This window comes from Lithobates pipiens, unplaced genomic scaffold (assembly GCF_037356315.1).
Source record: "Lithobates pipiens isolate NorthernLeopardFrog02 unplaced genomic scaffold, aLitPip1_a1.2 Scaffold_27, whole genome shotgun sequence".
NCBI lineage: Eukaryota > Metazoa > Chordata > Amphibia > Anura > Ranidae > Lithobates > Lithobates pipiens.
The window spans coordinates 5,460,436-5,471,966 of record NW_027507788.1 but is presented as its reverse complement, the minus strand read 5'-3'; positions in this window follow the sequence as shown (position 1 = coordinate 5,471,966).

Here is an 11,531-nt window from a genome sequence, read left to right as displayed (position 1 = left end):
AGTCCATGGAATATTTTATATTTTGCCACAAGTTGCGGGAAAATTACAAACTTTTTTTTTTTTTTTTACACAAAGTTGTCACTAAATGATATATTGCTCACGCATGCCATGGGCATATGTGAAATGACACCCCAAAATAAATTCTGCTGCTTCTCCTGAGTACGGGGATACCACATATGTGGGACTTTTTGGGAGCCTAGCCGTGTACGGGGCCCCGAGAACCAAGCACCGCCTTCAGGCTTTCTAAGGGCGTTACAGTTTTGAAGGCCATAAAATGCCAAGATGGCACAAACCCCCCCCAAATGACCCCATTTTGGAAAGTAGACACCCCTAAATTTAGGGGTACACTAGTGAGACTAGGTAATAAATGGCGGGTGCCCTGAAACTATAAAAAAATAACTAACCAACCAGCGTCACCTGTAACAGTTATATGGTGATCACTGGTGAAAGGGTTAACTAGGGGGCAATCAGGGGGCTTTATGCGGTAGTATATGGGGGTCCCTGGCGCTACAAAAAGCTGCGGCGAACCTAAATACCTACCTGCCTAACTAGCGTCACCTGTGACACTAATACAGCGATCAGAAAAATGACCGCTTATTAGGCTGGGTTCACACTGGAGCGATGCGGGAACGCCACAAATCCGCGGCGGGTTCCCGCATCGCATGCCTCCCGGCGGCAGTTCACACTGCCCTATGCGAACTGCTAGGAGTGTCAGTGAAATGTTAATGACACCCCCAGATCAGTTCGCATATCGCAGTGCGATCTGCAAACTCGGATCGCATGGTGTGAACACCCATGCGATCCGATTCTGCTGCGGACCAAAAAAAGGGTCCCGTGCGAATTTGCGGCGGGTGCGGCGAATGGCTGAACTCGAATCGCACAGAGATCGGATGTGATTTGCACTGCAGTGCGGTGCGAATCACATCCGTTCTCATAAACCGCTGCAATGTGAACCCAGCCTTAGTGACACTGGCGACGGGGGGTGATCACGGGGTTAAACCTTTATTGGGGGGGTTAGGGGGGCACATTAGAACTAAAGGGGGCTAACCCTAACTGCCCTAAAAGTTATTACAGTCACAAATGACACCAATGCAAAAAAAAAAAAAAAAATGCATTGGTGTCACTGTGACTGGGGGGGCAGGGGTAATTGGGGGGGTGATCGGGGGGTAAAGGGGGGGTGTGAGTGTGCCTGGCATGTTCTACTGTGTAGTGTAGTGCTTGTGCAACTCACCGATGCTCTCTCCTCGGTGCCGGAACGAAAAATACCGACACGGAGGAGAGATTACATCACTTCCTCTCCTGTGTTTACATTACAGGAGAGGAAGTGATGCAATGCTTCACTCCCATTCGTCAGGAGCGATCGCGAGGGGGTGGCCATGAAGGAATGGCCGCCTCCTCATCACCGATCGCTCCTGCACGGATACCGACCGCCGCAGGCACCGGGCGGGGGCCTGATCGGGCCCCCGACCCGCGGGAAGGCAGGGACGTACATGTACGCCCATATGCCTGCCCGTGCCATGCTGTCGACGTACATCGTCGTGCGGCGGTCGGGAAGTGGTTAATATGCGTACAAGACCCAAATAGGCTGGTAATGGGCAGGGAGGGCTACCCATGCCATTTTTCTCAATGATTTTCAACCATATTGCAGGAACCAGATATAACATTAAAACCGCAAGCAGTTTTAAATGGTGTTATTTTCGTTTAATGTCATTTTGTGCAGGGACTGTTCTAAACACGGGAAACACGTGGCACTTCACAGGCATACTACAGACACCCCCCAGGCACCATATTTAAAGGAATATTTCACTTTTTTTTTCACTTTAATCATCATTAAAATCAGTGCTCCCGCCAAAACGGCCATTTTTAAAAACATTTTAGGCATTGACCCATGTCCCCTGGGGCAGGAGTCAGGTCCCCAAACCTTTTTTAGGACAGTATCTTGCATATTAGCCGTTAAAATTAGCACTTTTAATTTCGAACGTTCGAGTCCCATAGACTTCAATGGGGTTCTAAAGTTCGTTCGAATTTGGGGTCCGTTCGAAAGTTCTGGTGCGAACCGAACCGGGGGGTGTTCGGCTCATCCCTACCCCATACTAGTGACCAACACAACTTCTACATTACTGGTGACCAACATAACCTCTACATTGCTGATGACCCCATACTGGTGACCAACATAACCTCGACATTACTGGTGACCCATACTAGTGACCAACACAACTTCTACATTACTGGTGACCCCATACTGGTGACCAACATAACCTCTACATTACTGATGACCAACATAACCTCTACATTACTGGTGACTGCATACTGGTGACCAACACAACCTCTACATTACCGGTGACCCCATACTGGTAACCAACATAACCTCTACATTACTGGTGACCCCATACTGGTGACCAACATAACCTCTACATTACTGGTGACCCCATACTGGTGACCAACATAAGCTCAACATTACTGGCGACCCCATACTGGTGACCAACATAACCTCTACATTGCTGATGACCCCATACTGGTGACCAACATAACCTCGACATTACTGGTGACCCATACTAGTGACCAACACAACTTCTACATTACTGGTGAAACATACTGGTGACCAACACAACCTCTACATTACTGGTGACCCCATACTGATGACCAATATAACCTCTACATTACTGGTGACCCCATACTGGTGACCAACATAACCTCTACATTACTGGTGACCCCATACTGGCGACCAACATAACCTCTACATTACTGATGACCAACATAACCTCTACATTACTGGTGACTGCATACTGGTGACCAACACAACCTCTACATTACCGGTGACCCCATACTGGTAACCAACATAACCTCTACATTACTGGTGACCCCATACTGGTAACCAACATAACCTCTACATTACTGGTGACCCCATACTGGTGACCAACATAACCTCTACATTACTGGTGACCCCATACTGGTGACCAACATAAGCTCGACATTACTGGTGACCCCATACTGGTGACCAACATAACCTCTACATTGCTGATGACCCCATACTGGTGACCAACATAACCTCGACATTACTGGTGACCCCATACTGGTGACCAACACAACTTCTACATTACTGGTGAAACATACTGGTGACCAACACAACCTCTACATTACCGGTGACCCCATACTGGCGACCAACATAACCTCTACATTACTGGTGACCCCATACTAGTGACCAACACAACTTCTACATTACTGGTGACCCCATACTGGTGACCAACACAACTTCTACATTACTGGTGACCCCATACTGGTGACCAACACAACTTCTACTTTACTGGTGACCCCATACTGGTGACCAACATAACCTCTACATTACTGGTGACCAACATAACCTCTACATTACTGGTGACCCCATACTGGTGACCAACATAACCTCTACATTACTGGTGACCCCATACTGGTGACCAACATAACCTCTACATTACTGGTGACCCCATACTGGCGACCAACATAACCTCTACATTACTGGTGACCAACATAACCTCTACATTACTGGTGACCCCATACTGGTGACCAACATAACCTCTACATTACTGGTGACCCCATACTGGTGACCAACACAACTTCTACTTTACTGGTGACCCCATACTGGTGACCAACATAACCTCTACATTACTGGTGACCAACATAACCTCTACATTACTGGTGACCCCATACTGGTGACCAACATAACCTCTACATTACTGGTGACCCCATACTGGTGACCAACATAACCTCTACATTACTGGTGACCCCATACTGGTGACCAACATAACCTCTACATTACTGGTGACCCCATACTGGTGACCAACATAACCTCTGCATTACTGGTGACCCCACAAACTTTACAACCTTCAAGATCATTTTGATTAATAGAAGTAGGCTAGAAATAATCAAAATACAATGTGGTAATGAAGATAGGATTTGATATTTTGACCATAGAGGCATTTTTTACGATCAGCGACAATTTTATCAGAGATGTTGCAAGCCCTACAAAACGAATACAACATATATTGCATTACTGATCATTGACGTGTTGTCATTTCTTGCTTCTTATATTTTGGCCAAAAATAGAAAATCTGCCTACTCTTCCTTGCTCAGCAGTAATCACCGCATGCCATTTTCCTCTTTGTAAGACAAGGCATCTCATTTATCAAAGAGTCCAAAACCAGATCCATGGAAACCAGTGTTTCCATACATTTCTTCTCTCAGAGACGTATGTAAAACGAGACGTTGAGTGGTCATAGCAGCTGGTGAGCAATACAATTGTTGGCCTAAGGTCATCATGTAACACTTCTAAAGGACACAAACAGCCCGCAGGCCAGAATATCTCTACCAAAGTAAAAAGTAGAAATAACTTGAGTGAGTAGTCACCAGTCACGTATGGGGTCACCAGTCACGTATGGGGTCACCAGTCACGTATGGGGTCACCAGTAATGTAGAGGCTATGTTGGTGCTGTTTCTTCTGGATGAACTGTCAATTTATCGTTGCTATCCGAAAACCTACCGAACACAACATTCCTGCTGCAAGACAAAACGCTATAGAAGGTCATGATTTCCTACTAAATTATGCATTAAAGAGGACATGTCAGAAAATCCAATTGTTCTTTATAACACCCTGCTAGTAAGATATACAGGATGTATAACTACCATAAACTGAAGCAGCTGGAATCCAAACTCCTCCTGGCCCCCTGTCAACTGATCAGCGCTGCAGCAATGGCCATGTAGTCTCTGCCACCAGTCGTTTGGGGGGTTCCGAGTGGCAAATTGATGGTGCTGAAGTGTTAACTAAACCCAGGACCCTGCATGCACAATATTTAGACATCCACAGTACACAAAACATGCAAATGCAATAGTTTTAGTAAATATAAACTGCTAAATACCTTTTCACATCAGCAGTACAGTGCCTTGAAAAAGTATTCATACCTCCTTGAAATTTTCCACACTTTTGTCATGTTACAACCAAAAAAGTACATGCATTTTATTGGGATTTTATGCGATAGACCAACACAAAGTGACATATAATTGTGAAGTGGAAGGAAAATGATAAACGATACAAATAAATATGGGAAAAGTGTGGGGGAGGGGCATTTGTATGGCGCCTCCCCGCCCGGAGTCAATACTTTGTAGAACCCCCTTTCTCTACAAGTCTTTTTGGGGGTGTCTCTACCAGCTTTGCACATCTAGAGAGGACATTTCTGCCCATTCTTCTTCTTTGCAAAATATCTCAAGCTCTGTCAGATTGGATGGAGAGCGTCTGTGATCAGCAATTTTCAAGTCTTGCCACAGATTCTCAATGGGATTTAGGTCTGGACTGTGACTGGCGCCATTCTAACACATGAATATGCTTTGATCTAAACCATTCCATTGTAGCTCTGGCTGGATGTTTCGGGTCGTTGTCCTGCTGGAAGGTGAACCTCCACTCCCAGTCTCAATCTTTTGTAGACTAACAGGTTTTCTTCTAAGATTGCCCTGTATTTGGCTTCATCCATCTTCCCATCAACTCTGACCAGCTTCCCTGTCCCTGCTGAAGAAAACCATCCCCACCACATGATGCTGCCACCACCATGTTTCATGATGGGGATGGTGTGTTCAAGGTTTGTGATGTCTCAGTGTGTTCCCGAGGCTTTGTAGGGAGTTCCCCAGCCGTCCGGTTCTGAAAGTCCCCAAAAGTCCCCTAAATTTTGGAGACACAGAGAAAAAATGGAGGCAAATCAGGTTCCATAATGTAATTTATGCCCCGTATCTGAAGAAATACCTCTTTGTACTACCCAAGCAGAGTATTCCTCCCAGTCTCCCATGATGCGGTGGTAGAACGAGATGCAGAACCTAGTTACGATCAGCAGCTATATTTTCATTTTTCCTATAGACGATTGGTTAAATAAACCCACCATAAGAAGAGAGAAGTAAAGAGCAGGTGGATGGGGATACAGCATGATTTTTTGTTTTGTAGCTGTGAGTTGCTGGCTTATACTGGTTTCCATTCAAGATGGCTGTTCAAGTTCCCCAGAGGTTGTGGGATCCAGATGGATGGCTGGTTTGTCTGCTACTCAGAGTCCACAAGGGGACAATTCCCCTAACAGACTCCACTCCATCTCTAATAATGGCACAGTGCCACCTACAGGAAGGAGGGTAAACCTGTACTTGCCTACATGTTGGTCATTATTGGGCACATCCTCCAGAAATAATAAGAAATAATATAGCTGCTGATCCTAACTAGATTCTGCATCTCGTTCTACCACCGTATCATGATAGACTGGAAGGGATACTCTGCTTGGGTAGTACAAAGAAGTATTTCTTAAGATACAGAAATAAATGACATTATGGAACATGATTCGCCTCCATTTAGGAAACACAGAGAATAAAATGGAGGCAAGTCAGGTTCCATAATGTAATTTATGCCCCGTATCTTAAGAAATACTTCTTTGTACTACCCAAGCAGAGTATCCCTTCCAGTCTATCATGATACGGTGGTAGAACGAGATGCAGAATCTAGTTACGATCAGCAGCTATATTATTTCTTCCTATAGACGTTTGGTTAAATAAACCCACTATAAGAAGAGAGAAGTAAAGAGCGTGCTGAAGGGGATAAGCACGTAGTGGAACACTATCAGCATGACGTTGTGTTTTGTAGTTGTGGGTTGCTGGCTTATACTGGTTTCCATTCAAGATGGCTGCCCAAGTTCCCCAGAGGTTGCGTCATCCAAATGGACGGCTGGTTTCTCTGAGACTCAGATAGAGTCCACATGTGGACAATTCCTGTAACAGACTCCACTCCATCTCTAATAATGGCACAGTGCCACCTACAGGAAGGAAGGGTAAACCTGCACTTGCCTACATGTTGGTCATTATTGGGCACATCCTCCACAGTACAGATCTTTGTCAAGGGTAAATTTTGGAGACACAGAGAAAAAAAAATGGAGGCAAGTCAGGTTCCATAATGTAATTTATGCCCCGTATCTGAAGAAATACCTCTTTGTACTACCCAACCAGAGTATTCCTTCCAGTCTACCATGATGCGGTGGTAGAACGAGATGCAGAATCTAGTTACGACCAGCAGCTATATTATGTCTTCCTATAGACGTTTGGTTAAATAAACCCACCGTAAGAAGAGAGAAGTAAAAAGCGGGCGGATGGTTGTGTTTTGTAGTTGTGGGTTGCTGGTTTTTACTGGTTTCCATTCATGATGGCTATCCAAGTTCCCCAGAGGTTGTGTCATCCAAATGGACATCTGGTTTCTCTGAAACTCAGGTAGAGTTCACAAGGGGACAATTCCCTTAACAGGCTCCACTCCATCTCTAATAATGGCACAGTGCCACCTACAGGAAGGAAGGCGGATGGGGATACAGCATGATTTTTTGTTTTGTAGCTGTGAGTTGCTGGCTTATACTGGTTTCCATTCAAGATGGCTGTTCAAGTTCCCCAGAGGTTGTGGGATCCAGATGGATGGCTGGTTTCTCTGCTACTCAGAGTCCACAAGGGGACAATTCCCCTAACAGACTCCACTCCATCTCTAATAATGGCACAGTGCCACCTACAGGAAGGAGGGTAAACCTGCACTTGCCTACATGTTGGTCATTATTGGGCACATCCTCCACAGTACAGATCTTTGTCAAGGGTAAATTTTGGAGACACAGAGAAAAAAAATGGAGGCAAGTCAGGTTCCATAATGTAATTTATGCCCCGTATCTGAAGAAATACCTCTTTGTACTACCCAAGCAGAGTATTCCTTCCAGTCTACCATGATACGGTGGTAGAACGAGATGCAGAATCTAGTTACGACCAGCAGCTATGTTATGTCTTCCTATAGACATTTGGTTAAATAAACCCACCGTAAGAAGAGAGAAGTAAAGAGCGTGCGGATGGGGAGAAGCACGTAGTGGAACACTATCAGCATGATGTTGTGTTTTGTAGTTGTGGGTTGCTGGTTTATATTAAGCACCTGATAGGGGACTTTTATCTACACTGCTGTGCTGTATTAATGCTTTTCTACATCACTCTATATACCGTATATTATGAGCCTCCAGAACACCGCACTGAGCCTTCTATAATTGGGTGCATTCTAATAGCGGTTATGAAATGTTTCTTGTGCGATCACCAGACGGAGCGTTCCATATAAATAAACCTTCATTCCAAGCCCTTCATCAGGGATTATTCACGTGTGGAATGTTTTATTACCGGGAATTTATATACACATCAAATAAAAAGGCTCTCCGGTGTGCATTGCCAAGGATAGGCCAGTGGAGGAGTTTAATCAAGTGGCGTATCCAGAAAAAGGCTTAACCACTTCAGCTCCGGAAGGTTTAATCCCCCCCCCCCTTCCTGACTAGGCCATTTTTTGCGATACGGCACTGCGTTACTTTAACTGACAATTGCGTGGTCACGCGACGCTGTACCCACATAAAATTGACGGCTTTTTTTCCCCACAAACAGAGCTTTCTTTTGGTGGTATTTGATCACCTCTTTTTTTTTTTTTTATTGTGCTATAAACAAAAAAAAAAAACGGAAATTTTGAAGAAAAATAAAATTTTTTACTTTCTGCTATAAAACACATGCAATTTAAAAAAAAAATTCTTCATCAATTTAGACCAATATGTATTCTGCTACATGTTTTTTGTAAAAAAAAACAGAAAAAAAAAAATCATATAACGCTTAAAGTTGTTGTAAACCCTTTACAACCACTTTTACCTGTAGGTGCTTAAAATATCTCCCAGACCTGCACGGTCTAGGAGATATCTGCAAATCGGCGTACAGCGATTTCTTCTGCGCATGCGCCGGAGTTAGAAAGGGCGCACTGTGCTCGGGTCATGCCGTTAAAAGGCGGCTCTCGCGCGCATGACGTCACGTGACTCCAGCCCCCCGGAAGGAAGAGGGGCGAAGAATGGACGCTCGCTACTAGCGAGGAAGACGGGGACATTGCGGGCTTCTCCTGCAGGTAAGTGTCACATAATGATCTACGATGCGATGCGATGCGGTGCATAGTAGCCCATTACGCTTTACCTTTGCAGGGAAACCCATCAGGGTTTACTTCCTCTTTAAATAGTTTGGTTTGTGCAAAAGTTATAGCATCTACAATATAAGGGATTACATAAACATTTTGGAAAAAATACACTTCAATGTATTTTAATGCAAGAAAACACAATAGAGAACCCAATTTTTTGGGTAAAATCTAAAAGATGATGTTACGCAGAGTAAATGTATATACTCAAGTATAAGCCGACCCGAATATAAGCCGAGGCACCTAATTTTACCACAAAAAAAATGGGAAAACTTATTGACTCGAGTATAAGCCTAGGGTGGGAAATGCAGAAGCTGCTGGTAAACAATGCATATCTACAGCCTAACTGTGCCCATTTACATCCTCATTGTGCCCATGTGCAGCCTCACTGTGCCCACCTGTATCATCAGTGCCCATCTGCAGCACCACTGTGCCCATCTGCAGCCACACTGTGTGCATTTGCAGCCTCGCTTTGCCAATTTGCAGCCCCACTGTGCCCATCTGCAGCCCCTCTGTGCCCATCTGCAGCCTCACTGCGCCCATTTGCAGCCTCATTGTGCCCATCTGCCGCCTCACTGTGCCCATTTGCAGCCTCACTGCGCCCAACTGTATCATCAGTGCCCATCTGCCGCCTCACTGCGCCCATCTGCAGCCTCACTGCGCCCACCTGTATCATCAGTGCCCATCTGCAGCCTCACTGTGCCCATTTGCAGCCTCACTGACTCAAAGTGGGCTTATACTCAAGTCTATACGGTCGATACCACACATGTCATGTTTTAAAATTGAGAACACTCGGGGTATGGCGCCAAACTACAGTACTTAAACATCTCCATAGACAACGCTTTAAAAATATTTACAGGTTACCAGTTTAGAGTTCCAGAGGAGGTCTAGTGCTAGAACGACGTGTAGTTCAAATGTTGCGGGCGCGACCCACATATGAGTTTGCTTCTTCACGAGAGGGCGGGGGCGCTTATAAAAAATATCTTATTGTTGCTTTTATTTTTAATTTTATTATTTCTACACTTTCCCCTTAATTATTTCTTTTTTTTATCACTTTTATTCCTATTACAAGGATTCCTTGTAATAGGAATAGGGCATGACAGGTCCTCTTTATGGAGTGATGTGGGGGGGGGGGGGGTCTATATGTCCCCACATCTCTCCTCTATGCTGGGAAGCCTGAGATCAAAAAAATAAAAATAAAATATTTGATCTCAGGCTTTTCTACAGCAAAAAAAAAAAAAAATGCCAGTGTTTACATCAGCCGCACAGAAAAGAACGCCATGGCGTCGTTTCCAGCCTCCGAGAGTCATAGAGAAGCAATCATCCGCTATGATGGCTTTTTACATGGCAGGGAATTGCCGGGTAAAAAAAAAAAAAAAGGAGATATCTGGATAATGCCCGTAGCTGCACCCATCATCCAGATATCTCCAAGCCCCCGACGCCGTATGGCATCAACCTGACGGAAGTGGTTAAATTGTCATACATATATATTTGAAATCAAATCTTTATTATTTTTTGGCAATAACATGGTGTGGGCGGATTTCTGCCAGTCGCAGGCTGTGTTACGCCCCCTCCAGCCTGTGTTTTAGAATAAGAGGGAGACGAAGCCTCCATCAATCTGCATGTAAAATCCCACCCCCAATGTGTTTAGCTGGTTAGTTGGCAGGAGGGGGGAATAGGCTGTCATTTTATAACTGTGTATTGGCACCTTTTTGGGGGAAGTGGTACCTGGTTTGACAGGTACCCACTCCCACTTTGGCCCCTCTCCTCCTTTTCCTGCAGCTGGCCCAATCAGAGAGCACAGCGTGTTTCACGTATGCACGGTAGGGAACGGGCTGTGAAGCTTGCAAAGCTTTACTGCCAGTTTCCCTTAGGTCCCTTTCACACGTGTGCGACTTTTTCCTGTGACTTTGGACACCAGTCGTGCCCCATTTCTGTCTGCTCCCCCCCCCCCTCCTCTGCTATCTGTACAAGTCACTTCTGACAACACCTAGTAATCCCTGGGGATGGGTGAGCTACAGCACGCTTGACTGCCTCAGCTGTGCATGTTTCCCCATGAAAGGGGGGGGTGTGTCCATTCCATCCACTCGGGTCTCAGATTACACTCAGCTCCCTGCTCTATGCTGTGTAGTTACCCCCCACTTAAAAAAAAAAGGAAAAAAAAAAGCCCTGCTCCCACCCCCCTTCTTTTTTTCCCGGTGGATGTCCCACTAGGCAAACTGCTGCCTAGGGCGCCCGGCCACTGGGGTTCCTACTCTCTTCTCTCTGCAGAAAGCAACCAAGTATCAGCATCAGCAGGGGCCACCGTTCCATTCGCACATAGTGTCAGAGGCGCAGCGCCTGGCGGAAGACTGTGTCTTTGCCCCGACTCCTGAATGAGTGGAAGCAAGCAAACATTCATTGATGGACACTGGTGAGGCTGCATCTGATGGGCACTGGTGAGGCTGCATTTGATGGGTGCTGGTAGGCTGCATTTGATGGGCGCCGGTGAGGCTGCATTTGATGGGCGCTGGTGAGGCTGCAT